The 23,875-nt window shown below is 38.7% G+C and overlaps 1 long non-coding RNA gene across 1 annotated transcript in view; it reads left to right on the plus strand.

Moving 5' to 3' along the window:
• Positions 1-23,875, plus strand: part of LOC136855794 (uncharacterized) — a 534,717-nt gene that overhangs the window by 263,014 nt on the left and 247,828 nt on the right. Inside the window, exon 4 of the long non-coding RNA XR_010858128.1 lies at positions 17,082-17,303. This is a non-coding gene — a long non-coding RNA (uncharacterized lncRNA). The remainder of the gene's footprint in view (positions 1-17,081; positions 17,304-23,875) is intronic.

The raw sequence follows: 23,875 nt of genomic DNA on the forward strand, positions 1-23,875 counted from the left end.
GTTCCATTTGCATTATCTGCAAAATCAGTAGTAAGGTCAGGGAAAACTGCAGCATCTACCATTTTTCTGTTTTGTATTTTTGCAGATACTGCAGTCTTCCATTTTAGGGCAGTATTGATCTAAGCCAGAAATCGTTCAGCTGATGGTTAGTCGACCTTGATCCGATATGTCTGAGAATTTGAACCGTAGCATCCTCGGAGTCGAATTATGGATGAATTCCATGTAAAGAAAACCTCCACTTATTAGCCTCATGATCCACTGAAGCAGAGAGTTCTTCAACAGTTCGTCGAACTCCGTATGTACCTCGCCATTTGTGTGTATCTTGCACGAACCTCCATGCCCTAGATATTAAGGCCTATCCTTTTCAAAGCGACTTTCACTACAGTAATGATATATTATGGGCTGCTGAAGAGCAAGAGCCCGTGCCAGCAGAAGGCTGGCTGAATATAGATAGATAGATTCATGGAACACTTTTACAAGCGTCCATCCTCTTATTCTTCGTGTGATAGGGACATTTCAAAACCCGCTGATGATTCCTTTCGCCTGTGTTGAGTGACCTTGTGGTCCCAGTGTCTAGCCTTCTTCAGTGATACATACTCCATGCCTTACTCTTGTGCTGGCCATTCTATCACTTTTCCTGCATATTTCAACGTTTCTCATCCTTTCAGTTCTGTAGCTTCAACTTTTTATCCTTCATTTGCATTCAGTCTCCCGTCATTCATAATGCGTCTGTTGCTCCATCGTTTTGCGCTTCCATTTATCTTCATAACTTACCAGTCTCGGCCATTCCTCTTCAATACTGGGTTCTTAAAAGGTCCATGGTTGGTTGTGTTTGTGTGCGTGTGTATGTGTGTGTATATATATATATATATATATATATATATATATATATATATATATATATATATATTTTTTATATATATATATATATATATATATATATATATATATATATATATATATATATATATATATATATATATATATATATATATATATATGAATGTCTTTTACTGTAATACCACTGTAATATGAATATCAGAAGGCCCATAAAACACTATTTGAACGTTGCAACCATATATTTCGGGCACTTCCTTCTGTGCCCCTGTTCACTGGTTCGTGGTTAAAGATTCATGGGCCGCGGCTCATACAGCATTATACCGAGACCGTCGAAAGATTGATCTGTTTTCATTGGCCTTGATTATACGCTGTAGCGGCTGTACAGAAAGCTCAGTTGCGCCGAAGAAACTTCGGCGCATTTTTTACTTGTTTACTAGTAAACGCTAAAGAAAATTTTACAGTTCAACATTGCATATCTTATAATTTTTCTTTTTGCATTTTTTATGCTGATCTCTTCTCTTTTCCCGTAACTTTCCAATACGACGAATATAATACTTGTCATAGGGGATTCGATTTATACTTTTCTTTGATATTTTTGGGAAGGTTTTTAATAAGTGCATGTTAAATTGTATTTTTGTTCTAAAATGCTACATCAACTAAAACTCTTCCCAGTAGATGGGGAATATCTTCTAGAGTATTACTATACCCAGGACGGACAAACAGGTTAGCAGGAGGAGGGAGGATGTCTCCCCTACCCTCCCGTTTTCCTACCTACCCTGCTCCCACCCCTGGCGAACAAACCGGTTTGCAGTTGGTGGGTGGCTGTGTCATGTCTCCCTTACCCTCCTGTTCCCTACCTACCCTGCCCCCACCCCAGGAGAACAGACCGGTTTGAAGGGGATGGGTGGCTGTGTCATGTCTTCCCTACTGTCACCCGGTGGAGGACAAACAAGATCGGATCCACTCGAATTTTATTATTGTTGATGGTAATATAAGCAGCCTTTTTTGCCTCTTAATGCGTTGTATAACAGAAGCAGTATTTTTTAGTTTCTTGCCTTTATTCCTGATTATATCTTTTTCTTCTTAATTGTGCTCAGGGCTGCATATACGTAGTTCTCTTAAAAACAGATGCGAAAACTGATTTCCTTATTGCTTTGGCTGGAGTAGAAATTTGCATAGGAAGCAGTGCTGGTAAGTTTTCTGTACACTGTATTCCGACCCTTCACTGCTGTGTATCAAGCGGTCCAAAAAATGCTAGGCAACCACCCTTTTCCATTTCCACGGTGAATTTTATTGATGGAGCTAATTTATTTAATTTACCAAAAAAGTTATTTACATTTTCGCTCTCTGGCAAAATACATATTATAGCGTCTGCATGCCTGAACCGCATTACATTGCATGGAACAATTTTGTCTGATATTTTGGTTTTAAAAAAATTCCATATGCAAATTGTTCATAATTGGAGATAAGGGTTGGCCTTAGCTATTCCGTAATTTTGGTTGTAAAATTTCCCGATGAATTCAAATTTATGTTCGTTTACACATTTTGATCAATTCTATTAAAGTGTTCCTGGAAAATTGTATGTTCGGCTGTCTGCTCTCTCTAGAGTGTCAGGTAAACATTCAAACAGGTCATCAGTAAGTACCTTTGTATGTTTGTTTTGTCTATATATATATATATATATATATATATATATATATATATATATATATACATGTACATATATATATATATATATAAATATGTATGTATTAATAAATTATACACTATACTGTATACATTTTCACATATTAAACTACAATTTTAATGTCCGAGTGGACATGATCAAATTGACTCGACCTCAAACTTGGTCAAGGTAATGGCATATATATATATATATATATATATATATATATATATATATATATATATATATATATATATTATATATATTTACACAAACACACACACACGACGAAAAGGCTGATAAATATGTAAGTCGATCAATGGAAAAAGGTTGAGAAAACCGTGGCAAATGATGAGCTGTATGAATAATTAACATAAATTTCCAAGAGATAAATCATGGCAGAAAGTTACTGAAATTTAGTAGCACATGATTCTCCAGTAAATTGTTGCACGTGGAAGGTGAGAGAATATTTTCGAAAAAAAGATTCATCGTTACCGTCCAAAAAACGCTGGAGGTCGAATAGAAGTACCCACCTCTTATGTTTTCCAGCAACAAATTTATTTTGGAAATGCATTTCAAAACTTCTAAGAGGGAAGAAAATATCGAAGCTGAAATATCTTTTAACTGGGGTAAAATTGGTAGAAAATTCAATCCAATTGAAATTAGGCCGTACTTAAAATATTTTGTTTTCTAAATATGCAGATAAGCATGAATTTTATTTGTGTGCATCGCTTTTATCCCTACGTGCATCATAACAGTTTCTGAGCGATTAGGGAATCGTTGTAGAATTCTATTACTATAGCACTGAGTTTTTCTGTACCTTATTCTTTACCTTATTCCCCTTGTCCTTGCTACTTCATATTTGGAATCGAATGTTGACCAGAAAGGGGCTTTTTTATATTGAAAATGAATCCGAGTCAAGATCTGCCATTTTTTAGTTTTCTGTAAAAGAAAACTATTGCGCCGGCTTTGTCTGTCCGTTCGCACTTTTTCTGTCAGCCCTCAGATCTTAAAAGCTACTGAGGCTAGAGGGCTGCAAATTGGTATGTTGATCATCCACCCTTCAATCATCAATCATACCAGATTGCAGCCCTCTATCCTAAGTAGTTTTATTATTTTATTTAAGGTTAAAGTTAGCCATAATCGTGTTTCTGGCAACACTACAGGATAGGCCACCAATGGGCCGTGGTTAAAGTTTCATGGGGCGCGGCTCATACCTAGACCACCGAAAGATAGATAACTTTCGGTAGCCTCGATTATACGCTGTAGCGGCTGTACAGAAAGCTCGATTGCGCCGAAGACACTTCGGCGCATTTTTTACTCGTTCTTTACGTGTTTAATATTTTTTATCTTATTTAATATTTTTATCGGAATAATAGTCAAAATCTAGTGAAAGGAAAGTACGTGGGTATAAGTATTTGTCTGGTCAACCCAAGCCAAATTTGTAGTGCCTGTTTGGTCCCCCTAGGCATTAAGATACTTGCCGCTAAAATGTCGAGATTCTTGCAACTTAAAAGAAAGCTTCTTTCTAGCCTCAGATTCCTTGATGAGGAGTTTAATTGTCCTCATTCCAGAGTACTAATAGTTGTTTTCCACCGGAGCAATATTTCCAAGCTTGTTGAATGTGCTGGCATCCTTCTCAAGATATGATTCTTCATAATTTCATTTTTTTTATGGTGTTGTTAGTGCTTAAAATTTACTTCATTCTATGAACGCTTTAAGGGATTTAAGATGGAAGTTTCATACAGCATTATACGCTGTACAGAACACTCGATTGCGCCGGAGACCCCTCTGCGCATTTTTTACTTGTTCCCGTGAAAGAGATTTTGTTCGAAGTGCAGCTGAAAATTGGTAGAAGTATAAAACTTCTTTTCAGATCGTCAAGTAATGAGAGTTTTTTACCAGTAGAATTTTATTCAAATTCACCACATTGTTTCGATGCTCCAATTAGAATCATTATCTAGAAGCAAATTGTGCATAAATGAAAAAAAATAGTTCTCATCAAAATAATAGGAAAAATTTAATTTCGCCTTTTTTACGTTTCTTCTATTCAATAATGAAATTCAAAACACGCGAATTTTACAAATTACTTCAGACATCAGAAACATTTGCATAATTTAATATCACGTTACACAAGCTCTCCTGCTGTTATTTGTATTTATGCATATTTGTGTGTGTGTGTGTGTGTGTGTGTGTGTACGTGTATGTGTGCGTGCCCTCGCACAAGTGACCGAGCTGGATAATGTGCAGTTACAGAGTATATGAAAAAATAAGTTGATGGATGTAATGGTGATAAGAGCATCAGCCGGAGACATGTCTGGTTATGAACTTCTCCCAGCAAAAATGACGGCAGATGATGGTTTTAGTTAGAAAGGAAGAAATTAGATCTTTGCAAGGAATCAGTTTTGACTTTTGACAAGTGATTGTTATAGAACAGATGTAAGAATAGCATATAGGGAGAATGTTTATGAAGAATGTTCTAGGATCGAAGATACAGAATTGGTAGGAGGTTTCACGATGGGTCACCGGGATAGCGGGGAGTGTACGCAAGAAATGAGAACGAAGTAAGTGCTTGGATGGAAGTTGGTGTACGAACTCAATGATTGTCTTAAGTGCAGAAGATTTTGGAAAGTTGCGTGAAGAGATGTATAGGACAAGTAAAAGTGAACCCATGAAGGTAGTGAGAAAGCTAATGGATGAAGAACTTAAGCAAGAACAACAAGTGAAAAATGCGCTGAAGTTTCTTCGGCGCAATCGAGTTTTGTGTACAGCGCATAATGCTGCATGATCCGCGGCTCATGAAACTTTCAGCCACGGCCCGGTGGTGGGCCTGTCCTGCAGCGTTGCCATAAGCACGATCATGGCTAAATTTAGCCTTAAATAATATAAAAACTACTGAGTCTAGAGGGCTGCAATTTGATATATTTGATGATTGGAAGGTAGATGATCCACATACCAATTTGCAGCCCTCTAGCCTCTGTAGTTTTGAAGATCTGAGGGCGGACAGAAAAAGTGCGAACGGACTGACAAATAGCCATCTTTATAATAGTCTTCTTTTACAGGACATTGATAGCAGAATAGAATTGCATGTCGAGAATTGCTCTCCTCTGATTTTAATCGGTGCGTCTTCTCATTATCGGACGTACGATCAGTTTACACGTTATTGATAATTTTCAGCTCCAGAAACACCGACACACCTTCTAATATTCTTTCACCATCTTTCAAAACAGTTTATTTGAATACACACGTACGTATATATGTGTATATATATATATATATATATATATATATATATATATATATATATATATATATATATGTATATGTATATATATATATATATGTGTGTGTGTGTGTGTCTGTAATAAAAAGGTATGGATAGAAATTCATATTATAGCGAGTAATATTACCTCCACGATAAATGCAAGAGAGAGTCATTAAACCTCTTACAGATATTCGGAAAACTGGCCGTCCGTATTCCAGGTATTACATTTCCAGTGCAGCTGTAAATTAGCAGAACCCGCTACTTTTGGGACTAGGAACCATTTCCTGTTTCGCTGCGTCATCTCAATTTCTTTATTATAGTGTCATATATTAGAGAGAGAGAGATAGAGAGAGAGAATTATGACTGCAGATCAACTTTACATATTATAAAGAGCTGTATTTACAGAAACATTTTATCGTGAATGCCTTACCTTTAAAACCCTGGAAAGAAACAGAGAGAGAGAGAGAGAGAGAGAGAGAGAGAGAGAGAGAGAGAGAGAGAGAGAGAGAGAGAGAATTTAGACTGCAGACTGGGATTACAAATTATAAAGAGATTTGTTTTAACAGAAACATTTTAGCTTTAATACCTTACCTTTAAAACCCTGATAAGAAACACAGAGAGAGAGAGAGAGAGAGAGAGAGAATTTAGACTGCAGACTGGGATTACAAATTATAAAGAGATTTGTTTTAACAGAAACATTTTACCTTTAATACCTTACCTTTAAAACCCTGATAAGAAACAGAGAGAGAGAGAGAGAGAGAGAGAGAGAGCAGAGAGAGAGAGAGAGAGAGAGAAAGGTCATGTTCATCAGAATTACAATCATCACAGATGAATATTTCGAATGAATTCATTGCTAAAACAAGAAGACACGTGATGAACAGAAACAGCATGTGACAAATAAAATGAGAAATATTAAGCTGACTTGAGAGGAATGTCATCTGAAAGTTTCAGGTTCCCAATTTTCCGTTTCTTATCTGTATTACTTTTTTTAAAAGCTTCCTTGATCCTTGCGCGAAAATGAGAAGATAAACAAATTCGTTTTATTATAGTCTGAATATTTTCCCACGTTTCTTCAACCTCCAGCTCCGAAAAATGAGACTCCAGTATTTACAAGAAAGGCTTCGAGTACTCGAATCATTTTTTAACAGCGTTTTGGTACGATTTTCAGTAGCTGTTAAGTGAGCTATTAATCCATTTTACGTACATCTCGCCCTTCTCTACTCTCGCAGCCTTTCTACGAAAATAATAATAATAAAAAAATAGAGAAACGGCAGGCAGTCGCTGCAGGACGCGAAGATGGATGAACCTCCATCCATCCCTCGTGAAACACTGATTCCCGGTTTACCTTAGGACCAGCATTGTAAATCTCCGCTGTCGCAGTATCGACACTTTCCGCTATGAGGGGAAAATTTGGCCCCATCTGATTTTGTCTCAAAGATAAATGCGGCCTCTGCGTAGACCGTTACCCAGGAAAGCTACTATAAGATATTAAGGAAATATATCTGTGGCTTTTCGTCAAGGTGCGAATTCATGTCTGTGAAATGACTCCTAGGCACTTTTCTAGATGTCAAACAGTTTTTTAAACGAATTTTGTTCATTGTCTTCTTTTTTTTAATTGTAGGACAGCCTCCGTGATGTTAAAATTCCACACTAAGAGCAATATTTCAGGAAATGGAAATCGTAATATCCAAAAGGCCAATATATTATTTGTAAAGCAGATATATGTTCATGTTATGCTGATCACTATTTACTCAGTAAGTTTAAAAATTATCATCCAGGTAAATTTTGATGCTGGTGCCGATAGAGTGGAGAAATTATAAATTTTTGTTTTGCAAACTACAGATGCAGATGCAATAAAAATAAAAGTATTTTCAGCTTCAGTGTCCATAGACATACACATTCCTTTAACAATTACCCTTCCAAAATAGTTGGTAATTTCCACGTACCTGATAACCAGCCACTGGCACCATGCAGGGCGTGAGGAAAGTGGATAAAAAATCTCGCGAGTAGGATGGGCCAGCGTAGTGTAAATGGAAGGTAGTCTTCCAACAGACAGGATGCTTTTAATCTTCTGATGGCTTTCAGTTTACAAGAAAAAAAAAAACCTGTGAAACACACACGTACACCCATCCTTTGACAATTTCTTCGCCATTCTCTTTCATGTGTACCTCTTTATACCAGCCTTCGGACGAGAGAGAAACATGCTTAAAAGCTGGAGATGAACCGACCGGAATCACTGTGAAATGCATTTCTCTTACCCAAAGATAATTAACTGCATTCTAAAACCGAAGCTGTTCCCTCAAAGGCAAAAGGTACCGGAAATGAATCAACCGTGGTTGGAAGTCTTGAATTTAGACGCTTGGTTCTTCCATTAATATACTAAATTGCCTTTTCATCTCGGTATATTGAATTGGGGATCCATGTAGCAATTTCGCTTTGAAGTGCTGATGAACATGACAGATATGACATAGTTTTTGCTACTGAGATGAGCCTGCTCTGACGCGTGTAATCCAACTTGTAGTACGTGTGGCAGATGTTTGTTGGTTGGTGTAGATTAAGGAGGCCTTATACCAGCTTTTGGCTTAGGGAAAACTGTGAATTGGGTAAAGCGTTGAAGCGATGGCAGAAGGATGTTTATTACACGTTCAGTTCATGTTGTGGATGTACACTACTTGTGAAATCTGGTGGAAAATTCCTGCATTTTATTTTTAATGCCTTAGAATGCACTATATGAGCACTGAACACTGAAATTTGTTGGAAATGCTCCTAGTCTTCTAACCATTGAGGGTTCAAAACCTGCTTAAAAAAGAGGATTTAATTGATTTTTATGCATGTCTAGGCTACCAGTCCCGTAGGGGGTAGTGCCGTCATTGCACCTCATTCGCTGTAGGCATTCCTTGAGGTTCTTTGCAGCATGCCATCTGCCCCTAGCTGCAACCCCTTTCGCTCCTTTTACTGTACCTCCTTTCATATTCTCTTTCTTCCATCTTACTTTCCACCTTCTCCTAACACCTTTCAAACCTTTCGACTATCAATTTCCGTTTCGGCGCTGAATGACCACATAGGTCCCAGTGCTTGGCCTTTGGACTAAATTCTATATTACTTCAATTCTAGGCTCCCAGAGGAGAGCTCATCCAAAAGATTTTTAAGTTGAGGTCAGAGTTGCCATTACAATTTTTAGAACTAGCGACTGGGACCAGTAAAAAAGGCTTTAGTCAGCCGGCGAATCACAAGAGGCATTAGTGAAACAACGCCATAGTTAGGATGATTTTATTTCCACTTTGTAAAAATGCAACTGAATTCTCCAGATTTATGTACACGTGAGGTTATCATGTCTCGTGTGGGAAAGGAAATCTCTTCATTAATGTCCTCTTGGAAGCCAAGACTCGGCTGGAAGCACAACCAACAATATTGGCAGTTAAATTACTCGTATATATATTTATATATATATATATATATATATATATATATATATATATATATATATATATATATATATATATATATATATATATATATATATATATATATATATATATATATATATTGCATTAAGCTACAAACGTCCTTATTATTCAATTCACTCTACCTCAGGAATATGTTTTCATATATGTTACCCGAAGGGTATTTTTTAGTTGATGATAAGTTCGTCGTCTCGTGGGCTCGAACCACGGAAGACAAGAACTCAGGACTACAGTGACGCGAATTTTAACCACTAAAAAATTCCCCTTCGGGTAACATATATGAAAATATATTATTCCCGAGGGAGAGTGAATTGGATATTAAAGGACATTTGTAGCTTAATGCTTGTATATGAATCACGGTGATGTGATAAAAATTCATATATATATATATATATATATATATATATATATATATATATATATATATATATAAATATATGTAGCAAATTAATTTGTGTTTGTATTCATGTGTAATCCTGTGCAAGACGGACAACCGCTTATTCATATGTGTATGTGACGTCCTGCATAGTGGAGCACATCAGATGTCCAAAGTGTGTGACAGACAGTATCAGTGGGAGGACAGTTGGTCCCATTGAGTGTCTCAGTGAAGCCTGTGTCGGCTTTCATCTCGGTCGTAAAGCCGTATACATATTACTGTGAGTCCCAGTAATTAATTCACATTCTGCCTTTTCCGCCACCGTTAACTAAATGGATTCCCTCCAAAGCTGTAATACTCAGGCGGAGGACGCCATTGAAAGGTAGATAAGGTTTATCTACGTACGGGTGAACCTGAGATTTCAGCCTTAAGTTGCTTTCGTGTGCGTAATGACAAAGCCATTGGAAGTGTCCCTTACTCATTTGAATTGATGAAGATGAAGTAATATGTGAAGTTGGCATTTTAGATATCGCACCTTAAAAGCCGTCTGGGCTTATCATAGTATCTAAAAAAAAGTATCCGACCAGGCAACTAGTGCACTTTAAGGAAGGAAAAGGGACTTTTCCAGAATCTATATGGCCGTGAATTAAAAGCTGCGACAAAGTTTTTATTATAAACTTAAACACCTCTTTCCCCCGAAAATGATGACACCAGACTTGCTCTGCTCTCCTCGACGGCGACCATCTGTGATCACTTCACGATCAGGTACTAGAGTTATTGCTCTTGTACGGATGTACTATTGTGTTTAATAGAGCATGGCAGGATCATTCTGTTCTCACTGCGATGCCAAATCAGAGTCCCCTCGATAGCGAAGTGAGCGCTCTACCCGTGGCACCATGAGCAATTTTCATTTTAATTTCATTTCATTGTTTTCGTTTACTTTTCTTATTTCCTGAATGTTGAAGTTAAAGTTAAAGGTGTTGGTTTCAGTCCTCCCACGCCTCTGGGGCGGACGTCATCCGGGGAACCCCAACCACCCACCATGTCTCACTCATGGCACCAACCACCCAGTAGACAGTCTCGCTATCTGCTCCTTGACGGGGAGCGAACGCTGGTCCCTGAGATTACGAGGCCAACACGTTAACAACTGTACATAACCTCAGTTTATGAACAAAAGAAAGGCACCAGGAACTCTGTTTATTGAAGTCGGATGGAAATCCACTGTTGAAGGATACTGCTTCGACACTTGTCTTGCAGCAACAGTACTGTTTGAGGTATCGTTTGCAAACTCATTTAATTAATTTTTCTTACAACCGTTTGATGCATTCTTTGCAATAGCTGTCCAATGCATTCTTTGCAATAGCTGTCCAATGCATTCTTTGCAATAGCTGTCCAATGCATTCTTTGCAACAGCTGTCCAATGCATTCTTTGCAACAGCTGCCCAATGCATTCTTTGCAACAGCCGTCAAATGCATTCTTTGCAACAGCTGTCCAATGCATTCTTTGCAACAGCCGTCGAATGCATTCTTTGCAACAGCTGTCCAATGCATTCTTTGCAACAGCCGTCGAATGCATTCTTTGCAACAGCTGTCCAATGCATTCTTTGCAACAGCCGTCGAATGCATTCTTTGCAACAGCTGTCCAATGCATTCTTTGCAACAGCCGTCGAATGCATTCTTTGCAACAGCTGTCCAATGCATTCTTTGCAACAGCTGTCCAATGCATTCTTTGCAACAGCTGTCCAATGCATTCTTTGCAACAGCCGTCGAATGCATTCTTTGCAACAGCTGTCGGATACATCCTTTGCAACAGCTGTCGGATGCATTCTTTGCAACAGCTGTCGGATACATTCTTTGCAACAGCTGTCCAATGCATTCTTTGCAACAGCCGTCGAATGCATTCTTTGCAAAAGCTGTCGGATACATTCTTTGCAACAGCTGTCGGATACATTCTTTGCAACAGCTGTCGGATAAATTCTTTGCAACAGCTGCCGAATGCATTCTTTGCAACAGCCGTCGAATGCATTCTTTGCAACAGCTGTCGGATACATTCTTTGCAAAAGCTGTCGGATACATTCTTTGCAACAGCTGTCGGATACATTCTTTGCAACAGCTGTCGGATGCATTCTTTGCAACAGCCGTCGAATGCATTCTTTGCAAAAGCTGTCGGATACATTCTTTGCAACAGCTGTCGGATACATTCTTTGCAACATCTGTCGGATAAATTCTTTGCAACAGCTGCCGAATGCATTCTTTGCAATAGCCGTCGAATGCATTCTTTGCAACAGCTGTCGGATACATTCTTTGCAACAGCTGTCGGATGCATTCTTTGCAACAGCTGTCGGATAAATTCTTTGCAACAGCTGTCGGATACATTCTTTGCAACAGCTGTCGGATACATTCTTTGCAACAGCTGTCGGATACATTCTTTGCAACAGCTGTCGGATGCATTCTTTGCAGTAACTGTAACTGTCTGATATATCGCTAGCAACACATGTGTTATACATCTGTGTAAATATTTGGTGTCAATGACTGGCTAGTAGATTCTTTGCAAAAGCAGTTTAATGCATTGTCATAAAATAAATTTTCTTCAACAACTGGTTAATATAGTGTTTGGAGCAGTTATAGCATAATATTTTTTGTAGATGTTTAATGCAATTTATGTTGAATTGTTCAGTACTTCTTTGGACTAACATAATTATACTTTTGATTGCAATAATAATAATAATAATATTATTATTATTATTATTATTATTATTATTATTGTTATTATTATTATTATTATTATTATTATTATTATTATTATTATTATTATTATTATTATTATTATTATTATTATTATTCAGAAGATGAAACCTATTCACATAGAACAAGCCCACCAAAGGGGCCACTGACTTGAAATTCTCTAAGCTTCCAAAGAACATTAAGGTGTTCATTAGGAAGAAGTGAGAGGAGGTAAAGGGAAATACAGAAAGAAGAGATCCCACTTATTAAAAAAGGAAAAATAAATTGATAAATTAATAAATAGATAAAAGTGTACTGAAATGCAAGGAAAATAGTATTAGGGTAGTAATGTATTGCACCTTCGCTTGAACTTCTGAAGTTCCAGTTGCACATCTTCAGTAGGGAGGCTGATATATATATTGTTGAAATATTTATTTATTTCCATCAATCATTTATTATGGTTTTGCAAATAGTTACTCTTAAGAACTTTTCTTTCTCTTCACTTCAGCTCTGAAATCCAATTTCGTTTGAATCGAACGCGACAGAGAAGAAAAATTAAAAATAACATTGATTCATCAAGTGAATCATCGCGGGTGTATGTGCATTTGAGACCGTCTGAGCGCGCGCGCGCGCGCGTGTAAAAAGTTTTAAATAATTTTTTTTCGAAAATATGACGGAATAATATTTTTCGTTTTTTCCCAGTTCGTGCTTTGCATATGAGTGGATTGAATTCCATTATGCGCAATTGACCTTTGGATTGCTGGCAATAGTTGCATGACGTGAGCGGCCACGATTGAGTAAAAGAGCTTTGTATAGCAAATGAATGAATCACTTGAAAAAAGGTTCAATAGAACCAAAAAGTACACCTTTTTAGTTTCCTGTAAAAGAAAACTATTGTGCTGACTTTGTCTGCCCGTCCGGACTTTTCTGTCCGCCCTCAGATCTTAAAAACTACTGAGTCTAGAGGGCTGCAAAATGGTATGCTGATCATCTACCCTCCAATCATCAAACATACGAAATTGGAGCCCTCTAGCCTCAGTGGTTGTTTATTTTATTTTATTTAAGGTTAAAGTTAGCCATAATCGTGCTTCTGGCAACGCAACAACACAGGCCACCACGGCCGGCTGAGAGTTTCATGGGCCGCGGCTCACACAGTATTATACCAGGACCACCCAAAGATAGATGTATTTTTGGTGGCCTTGATTATGAGCTGTACAGAAAACTCGATTGCGCCGAAGAAACCTCGGATTTTTTTTTTTTTTTTTTTTTTTTTTTACTTGTTATATTTAAAGATGGACGGTAGAGCTTGGATCGAGAAAATAGGATAACGAAAGGATTTAAAGGATTGATAGAAGAGAACTGGAGGTAGCTGACGGGATTGATAATCCAATGCCAGTTAAGTATCCCAGCCTGGAAGTAATTTAAAAGGAGATTGACGTTGGTCTCAGCCCAAAGCAGTCGAGAGACTAGGGCCAGTGACCTCAAACTGGGTGCCGTGGCAACCTGGGATGGTGCCACAGATAGTGCCTAGGGGTGCCACAAGATTGTCATGAATTTTGTCTAGGCTAGATCATCTCAGTGAACATTTGCAAAAAAAAAAGAAATTAAGTTTGCAGAAGTCTTCATATAATTATTATCAGTGTGTCTGCTCAAATATATATATATATATAGTATGGATAATAATTTTATTCTTTAAATAAAAAGTTAATTCATGCGATATGGTGGTATGGTGAAGAAGGGGTGCCACGGTAATGATTACATTAGTTGGGGTGCCATCACTAAAATAAAAAAAAGATTGAGAACCACTGGACTAGGCTCTGGTAAGCAGCGAGAGAACTCATTAGCTTTCCAGCAGAGAAAAGAAACCGTTGATGAATGGAGTAACCCATGAAATACTCATTTCCTCAGAGTATATTTGAGATGTAGTAGCCTATGTAGTGTTACGAATTCCTCTGTAAATAGTTCCTGCAATTCATTTTAGTTAAATAGTATTGCAGATGCTAGTCATAGTGCATATTGTTAAATGTATTTTAGACCTAATTTCTTGTTATACTGTAAGTCTTTTGATATTGTTCTCGTAGTAAATTAGCATGTAAGAAGGATGTACAAAATGAGTGGATTTTATCACAGACTTCATTCGCTTCATTTGCGTCTTGGGCCCCTTCATTTTCGAGAACATGAAATTCTGAAACGGGGCTTTTAAAGAGTAAAATATGATAAGCATTATACTTACAAAAAGTGGTGGCATGTAGAATCTGTTACACAAAGTGTAGTGTCTGTAAAAACCCATTTTCTGTAATGCACTGTGTACCTTAACTCTTGGGGACATTCTCCCTTAACTTTGGGAACATTCTATGTTTTGAATATATTGCGCCATGTTTTTGGTTGTTGATACGATGTCGGAACAGGAGCTGAAATAAAGTTATGTTGCTGCCATCCAACAAGGGATTTCCATACGCGGTCTTCACGAGACAGAGCACGGGTATATACGTCTGTTTCGAACGGTTCATATCCCGTCCGTCAAGTGCAATAACTTGTTAATGTAGGGGTACGGCCCCCGCCCCCCCGGGCTAGTACTAAACACGGCGAAGGGACATTCCATTTGGCCGACAACAAACAAATGCACCGCCAGTATCAGAAGCCCTAAAAGTATAGAAAAAACTAGTTTCCAAGGTAAAAACAGGCGCAGAGCTAATACTTAGAATTACCAACGCCCTTACCAGCATTTTCCCTTGAGGGAAGAGTCGGCAAATGAATGTTTCACAGAAGTGGGCAGACTGGAAGGAAGGAGTCTTTTTCATACTGTGTACAAGGTAGTGGTATAACAGAGGATGCCCAGAAAAAAGCTATATTGATTCACCAAACAGGTATGGAAGTACAACATATTTTTAGAACATTAACTTTGCTGGTGATACTTTTGATTATGCAGTTGCAGCTTTGGATAACCATTTTATGCCTAAAAAGAATGTTCCTGCATATGAGAGGCTGCATGTTTTCAGGCCAGCTTGCCAAGGTCCATCCGAAAGTATATATGGATGCTTACTTAACTAGGTTATGAAATTTGATTAAGTCGTGTGAGTTTATACCCTGCAGCAGCTGAGGTAAAATTCAATCTAAGGGATTAGACCATAGAGAAGTGTTTTTCTAAGAAACTTAGAGTAAGGTTTTTAAGGGAAAGAAACCTGACTTTAGATAATATTGTGGAGATGGCAAGAGCTCGTGAAATGGCTGAGAGCCAGGCTAGGCAGATCGAAGAGGATTCTGTTAGGTTATCAAGCCCATAGTATATAATGGTACATTTCAAGGAAAAAGAGGAGGAAGCGCAGGAAATTTTGTGCAGTCTAATAGGCCGAGAAGTGCTAGGCCTAACTTTAGTGTAAATCAAAGTTGCTGGCGATGTGGTCTGCAAGGTCATCAGATAAACACAGAATTGGTTTTTCCACCTTTTCAAAACTAGGGATCAATAGGTTATGTACCAGCCCTCCCGCCCCCGCCCAATTGAAATTGAATTTCTGCATCTTTTAGCAAAATCATTTCCTGTAAACTTCAGAGACTAGAGAGTAAACAAAGTTTAACTCTAGATTCTCTCGCCTTTCTTAATAGGTCAAGTCCTGGACAACTAATGGTCTAAAGAATGTACTAACTAATAGTCTAAAGAATATATTAACTAATGGGCAAAAGAATATGTATACTGAATAATGGTCTAAAGAATTTACTAACCAACGGTCTGAAGAATATTGTAACTAATGGTCTAAAGAATATACTGACTAACGGTCTAAAGAATATACAAATTCATGGTCTAAAGATTATACTAACTAAAGGTCTAAAGAATATACTAACTCATGAAAAGCAACAGGAATTAAACATATTCCTCTTGACGTTCTTTTCGAGGAGATCAGGTCTCCCAGGGAAAGGTGATGTTCCGAAGAACGCACGAGGAAAGTAATGGTGGAAATGAAATTATTCCATCTTCCTTCCTCCTGAAATTATTGTAGCTTCAGCTGCAGCTGCTCTGGGCTCCTCCATCCCCATCATATATATTCATTCAACTGCACTAAAATGTAAAAGCAATTATGTATAATTCCCCTAATCTCCTGAAAAGTGTAATTCTCCACAGCGAGCTACAATTTCTCATCTCTCTCTCTCTCTCTCTCTCTCTCTCTCTCTCTCTCTCTCTCTCTCTCTCTCTCTCGTGTAAGGAAGGAAAGATGTAAAAACGATGTGGCAAATGTAATTTTAATTGCCTTTGTATGAAATGATCAGGGTTGGAAGCTGCACGTCAGATGCATTTAATGTTGAAGATAAGACTAACGTTACGCGTGATACAAAGAAAATGCAACATTTATTTAATGTTGATATAGAGAAAGGAAGCTGGGGAAAAATTGCTTTTGTACTGGCGGCTCCCGCCTGCAAAGCGGGTTTTGGAAAGCCTTCAAGTTGACAGAACGAATCTTGAGGCAATTTACGCTAAGCAATTACAGCAATCGCAGAGCAATAATCAACATTTTACTCTGCTCCCTTTTTCAGGTGAGTTTAGAGATTGAGGAATGGGTGGGGAAGGTTGATGGGGTTGGGGGGTCCAGGTTGAAAGATTTACAGCCCGAAAGACTTTTCCCTTAAATTTCCACTAAAATACGTTGATGTGAAAGGATTACTTGATAAGAACAAGCCTTGCATTTTCCTCTGGCCGGACAGCCAGGCTCTTTCAAAGGCTCTCAGTCTTTTTTTCTCTTTTTATCTTTTCAGGTCGCTGATTCGAAGCGTAAGTTCTTCTTATCTGAAATGCTAAGTTATTGCACATGCTTGAAAGGGCCGTTTCGTATCTCCGCATGTGAGCAAGTCCCCGGAACATAACTTTCCCTTTGATGGCCTTTTCACTTTGTACAAGTGGCGCTCCCAGAATCCTGATTCCTTTCAAGATAGCTCCATTATATCTTCCTCGGGACAATGCGCACTTTTAAACTACAAGTAAGTTTGTGAATATTTTATTATTACTTTTTTTGAAATGTCTAACATGATAACTCAGTATAGCTTTGGCAGTTAAGTTTGACTACCATTTCATAATTTTGTAAACATTACAACGAACAAAACTCAGACAAAAGAGCTATTTAGGTTGTGTTTACCTAAACAGTCACAATCTTATTAGTGAGCAAACAGCTGTCACACTTGCTCCAAAAGATTGCGTATTAAACTGCTGTGGCCAATAAAAGCGAAAGCCAGATATCTCTTGAAGGGAGGAACTTGTATGAGATTTAGGTTCCAGCTAGCCTCTTAGCCACGTGTTAGGTGCCAGCTAGCCTCTTAGCCACGTGTTAGGTGCCAGCTAGCCTCTTAGCCACGTGTTGCCAGCTGTGAGCTGGGGTTTGGACGAAAAAGTGAACTTGCTTCTTTTTCATTATATGTTTTGATAAGAGTTACAGCTAAACTCTCCTAGGTTCGTTTAGTGAGATATTAGTTTAAACTGCTGTGACAATTCGCTGTGGCGAACATTAAGGTAAAAATTTCCATTCGTCAGTTTCACCCGTAGGAGGGGTAGTGCCGTCAATGTACCTCACGTGGTGCACTGTAGGCAGTACTAAAGGTTCTTTGCAGCGTCCCTTCGGCCCCTAGCTGCAACTCCTTTCATTCCTTTTACTACACCTCCACTCATATTCTCCTCTTTCCATCTTGCTATCCACCTTCTCCTAACAATTATTTCATAGCGCAACTGCTTTGAGGTTTTCCTCCTGTTACATCGTTCAAACCTACCTACTCTCAATTTGTTTTCCAGCGCTGAATGACCTCATAGGTCCCAGTTCTTGGTCTTTGGCCTAAACTTTATATTCCATTCCATTCTATATTCCATTCGTCGATTTCTCTTTTTACTGTCTCTTGTCATCTTTTTTCCTTGACTCTGCCTTTTCATAATTAGTTTTACTTTGACAATGATCTCTAACTAACCGCATTTGGCTTCGGTAGAAAATATAAGAACATCAAACTAACATAAAAGGAAAACTGATAATAGTGAGAAGAGAAGAACAACTTATAAATGTTTGAGATAAGAGTCTTCCAAATATAAGAACGTGTCCAAGAAATAAATATGACGAAATCTTCCCCTTATTCTGAAATCGAATGTGACCGGTCTCAACACTAACAGGAAGAGGAAACATGAAAAGAGAAAAAAAACATTTTCGACGTTCTTCAGAATCTTGAAAGTGCCTGTCACATTCCATCTTGTGTTCCGTCAGTGCATTGCGAAATGTGTTACGTTGAATCTGCTGTTTCACCAGTCCATATTTCTGTAAAGGAAAATGAGCTTAATAAAGACTTCAGTCATATTTTAAAAAACCACAATTTTATTGCCACGGTTTGTATGCCTATGAAAAATAGAAATTACTTTAAATATTTGGCAAATTACTTTTTGCTCACCATGTCTGTTTTTAATCTGTTGTCCTCGGTGATTTTCACTGGGTCTTCCTCACTAAATCTCATTGCAGTCGACATTCTTCGTATTCATTTCTTATTATTTAAAGAAGTAGCTAAAACTATACCTATATCCTATACACGCACTGCATCGTATATTAGCTGATGCTGTCGTTAGCTCTCCTTGTCATTTCCTTCTCGTCTTTACCTTCATATATATCTTACAAATGTCTGTAGCAACCAGACAGTCCATAAACCCTTTATTCATGTCTAAATCATTTTCTCTGATGATACACCCACTGGTGATTTTGGGGTAGCTTAATGAGGCATTTACTGCCACTGATCGCAGCTCCTTACGTATTGTAATACTATTAATTTTATAAATCATCCTTCTGTTGTTGAAGTCTGCTCTGGTCATTAGCCAATGGATGTTTTGCAGTGACATTTTACGTCCAAGATGGAGGCACAATTACCGTGAGACAAACTTCCGACCATATAAAAAGGGCCTGGATCATTTCTGTGCATTGATTTAATCAGAATGAGGAAACGGCAGTTACTGAAGCTTCAGGGTTTGGAGTAACAGCAAGCGTCCATGCGCTGTTCTTTAAAGATTTTTAGTTTTCTGTAAAAGAAAACTTTTGGGATGGTTATTTTTCTGTCCGTCTGCACTTTTTCTCAGTCCGCCCTCAGATCTTAAAAATTACTGAGGCTAGAGGACTGCAATTTGGTATGTTGATCACCCACTCTCCAATCATCAAACATACCAAATTGCAGCCCTCTAGCCGCAGTAGTTTTTATTTTACTTAAGGTTAAAGTTAGCCATAATCATACGTCGGGCACCGCTAGAAGCACCAACAACACAACCCACCACCGGGCCGTGGCTGAAAGCTTTATGGAACGCGGCTAAGAGTTTCATAGGCCGTGGCTAAAAGTTTCATACAGCATAATACGCTGTACAGAAAACACGATTGCGCTGAAGATACTTCGGCGCATTTTTTACTTGTTTTTTTATTGCATAATTTTAACACGATTACTGATCATACACTTAGGTATTTTCGTTCTCTATCCTTGGCTTGCTTAATCAAACTCTAATATGATTGAAAGACGTGAATATGAGAAGGGGAAACTCAGGAGGAATCAGGCAGTGATAAAGTGATTAGGTCTGAAATTAGACTTCAAACTATGTGTTTACGCAGATGAATATCTCGCCAGCAAAGTATCAAAGGCATTTTCATGGGAGAGTGTAACACAACAAAGGATTCGCCGAGAGCTCCGCCCACTATTAAGGTCTTAATCAAACTTCTGACATACAGAGGTAATTCATTTGGTATAGCCAAGATTAAACTTGACTTCAGAGAGAGAAAGAGAGAGAGAGAGAGAGCTAGTAGCTCTTGGGCTCGAAGACCCATTTCATCATGAAAATGACAAAATTAATGAAAAGGCGGAGCGTCCATCAAAAAGATGAAAAGGTTTTGGGGCCTGAGCCTTCGAACTAATAACTTCAAATGAATATGCGATTAGGAGCCCCTTTTGAAGTCGTTAATGAGACCAACTCAAAACCATTTAATGATTCGTTATGCATGGCTAACTTTAATGGTAGAATTATTATTCACTTTGCTCTAATAATGGAAATGGCGATTGCATTGTCCGTTTCTGTGCCCGCGACGGAATGGATAACGTCATTAAGACGCGAAGATGAGCGCCGCCGCCGTTCCCGAATTCGTTCCCGTAGACAGATTAAAAAGATAATGGCAGGAGATGACAAGATCTTATTATGTAAGCCTTGCATACAGGCTCTCTCTCTCTCTCTCTCTCTCTCTCTCTCTCTCTCTCTCTCTCTCTCTCTCTCTCTCTCTCTTTGCATGCAGGCTCTCTCGCTCTCTCTCTCTCTCTCTCTTCTGCATACAGACTCTCTCTCTCTTCTGCATGCAGGCTCTCTCTCTCTGTCTGTCTGTCTGTCTGTCTGTCTGTCTCTCTCTTCTGCATGCAGGCTCTCTCTCTCTCTCTCTCTCTCTCTCTCTCTCTCTCTCTCTCTCTCTCTCTCTTCTGCATGCAGGCTCTCTCTCTCTCTCTCTCTCTCTCTCTCTCTCTCTCTCTCTCTCTCTCTCTCTCTCTCTCTTCTGCATACAGGCTCTTTCTCTTGTGCATACAGGCTCTCTCTCTCTCTCTCTCTCTCTCTCTCTCTCTCTCTCTCTCTCTCTCTCTCTCTCTCTCTCTCTTCTGCATACAGGCTCTTTCTCTTGTGCATACAGGCTCTCTCTCTCTCTCTCTCTCCGTCCCGGCAGGGTTATTGTATTTCTTCTTGGAATACTCTCGGTGCCTCCGAATACGAAGGCCTCATCAGACAATGGAGAAATATTTTGATTTCAAAATACGAATCATCTAAGACTACGAACTATAACTTATTGACACGAGGGACGTTTTAAAGAGTTTCCGTCGCAAATGAAAAGGTCAAGTTATGTAAACACTGAAAAGAAAGAGTAAATTGATGAATGGAAGAGCGTTGTTAAAGTCTGCTCTGAGCAAACAGTTCTGTCTCTTTCACGTCAGTGCAATTTCATAGATAAAGAAAATGACAATAGGAACATTTTGGAAATTAGTGTGAAATGCAATTTGCGTTCGTCAGAAAATATCACGATTATTTTGTAGAGGTCAACAACATAAGTGGTATTCTCTACCATCCTCGGTATACCTGAATCCTTTAAATTGCTTCGTCGAGGTAAAGTCCATTAACACGTACAGTACACGTCTCTTGCAGTAACGGGTCATGTTTTAGACAGTGTTGCTCATATTTGCTCAGTTCATGAAAAGAAAAACAAGAATCGGGAACGTCCCCCATAATTCGGCCTACCATGAATTGGAGCTATGCATGTGAAACCTAAACTGATAACCCGGCCTTTCCCAACCTGAGACAGGATTCTTCGCCATGAGCTTTCGTCATGAAAGAGTGCCCTGGGAACTTTGGCATCATCAGCCTGTCTTCTTAAAACACACACACACACACACACACACAATATCATTTGCTCACAGAAACTTATTGGAACCTAAATATAACTTTCACAGTCTATATTAGCTGATAACTGGAAATCCTGATGAGCCGGCAGTACAACTTTTACATGATAGTGTTAGTTGATAACTGGAAATCTGATGTCGTAAAGGTTATCCGCCATGACTTATCATCGGTAATTCACAAAGAAAAACGGTCGCATGCAGAGAAAACATGACATGATAGCACAACAACCAAAGTAAGTTCCCTTATTATTAAGGAAAAATATATTGTGTAGCGTTGCCATCCCCATTTGGAAGGAGCCACATTTCCCTTTTTCCCGGAGAATAACAACATTTTGTGGAAATTAGATCAAATAGACAACCTAATGTTTGCACTTAGAGACCCCACGTGACAAGATTCTGCCGCCGGACCTCTTGCCTGTCGGCAAACATGTCTGCAGGTTTTACATCGACATTGAGATTCAGCGTCCTCACACGTCTATTTTGGGGATTTCAAAAGGTGATGGGATCTCACATAGAGGAGATACCTCTCTCTCTCTCTCTCTCTCTCTCTGTGTGTGTGTGTGTGTGTGTGTGTGGCGTTGTAAACCAGTAGTCCATGTTCCATCCCGGGATGATGAAGAATTTAGGTGTATCTATTTATCTACTTATTAGTTTTTTCTTTTTTAATAAGTGGGATCTCTTCTTTTTGTATTTCCCTTTACCTCCTCTTCTTCCTAATGAACACCTTTATATTCTTTGGACGCTTGGATTTCAAGTCAGTGGCCCCTTTGGTGCACTTGTTTCATCTGAATAGGTGTCACCTACTGAATATAATAACAACAATAATGTGTTTTCCATGAAACCCAGTTTCCCTTAAAGGAACAAAGCCGGGAATCATGTACCTGGCTGTTATCCGACTATAGCCAGGGCAGAGGGATAGAGAGAAATAGCAGGCGTGAGTGGTCATTATTTCATTACTGGGTCAATGTATACCGTCATGTCATAATTGAAAGGGCATAACTGAAGCGATCCTCACTCTCACAGGTGGCAAACGGATGACCGGCATTTCTCCTCATCCTCTCTCTCTCTCTCTCTCTCTCTCTCTCTCTCTCTCTCTCTCTCTCTCTCTCTCTCTCTCTGTCAATAAAGAGGGCAAGGCTTAGAGTGATCTATATGTTCTACTGAGAGGTTATACTGAAGATTAATTAAAGAATGTCTAAAAGTAAGATTTCATAAAACACACACACGCACATACGCACACACACACACGCGCACACACACACATTATTTATATATATATATATATAATATATATATATATATATATATATATATATATATATATATAGATGGGTGTGTGTATGTTTGGTTATGCATGCAGATGATAATGACCCATCAGCGAAGTGTCATTTCAGGAATTCAAAAGAGGTCATTTACACAAGTACAAACACACTTATGAATGTGCTTTAAACAGAGGAACCTGCTACATTATTCTTTAGACACATGTAAATCAGGCAGTTATGTTTTGAAAAGTCTGTTGGAATATTCCTATGGCCATTGTACAAAGCTAATACAGTTGTTTGTAAACCCTCGATTAATGCGTTTGAGCTGCGTGATGAGAAATAGTTATCTATGTAGATAATTCATGACAGTCGCACTGTAGGCATCACTTAAGGTTCTTTGCAGAGTGGCTTCGGCCCTTAGCTGCAACCCCTTTCGTTCCTTTTAACTGGACCTCCTTTCGTATTCCCTTTCGTTCATCTTACGCTCCACCCTCTTCTAACAATTGATTCATAGTGCAACTGCGAGGCTTTCCTCCTGCCACACCTATCAAACCTTTCTACTATCAATTTTCGTTTCAGCGCTGAATGACCTCATAGGTCCCAGCGCTTGGCCTTTGGCCTAAATTCTATATTCCATTCCATTCCGCGCTTAATCTTCAGTGAGTATGGAAATGTGAAAGAGATATATCAGTCAGAGAGCTCAGGCAATTTAGTACGTATAAGAGACTCCATTCACGGTTATAGTAGGTGTCAAGGCTTTTCAAGTTCTTCATTGGAGGGGTGGGTAGAGCTCTGGCTAGCACGCTGTTGGCCCAGCGTTCGACTCTCCGACCGGCCAGTGAAGAATTAGAGGAATTTATTTCT

The sequence above is a fragment of the Macrobrachium rosenbergii genome, chromosome 33, assembly GCF_040412425.1.
Source record: "Macrobrachium rosenbergii isolate ZJJX-2024 chromosome 33, ASM4041242v1, whole genome shotgun sequence".
NCBI classification, from domain to species: Eukaryota; Metazoa; Arthropoda; class Malacostraca; order Decapoda; family Palaemonidae; genus Macrobrachium; species Macrobrachium rosenbergii.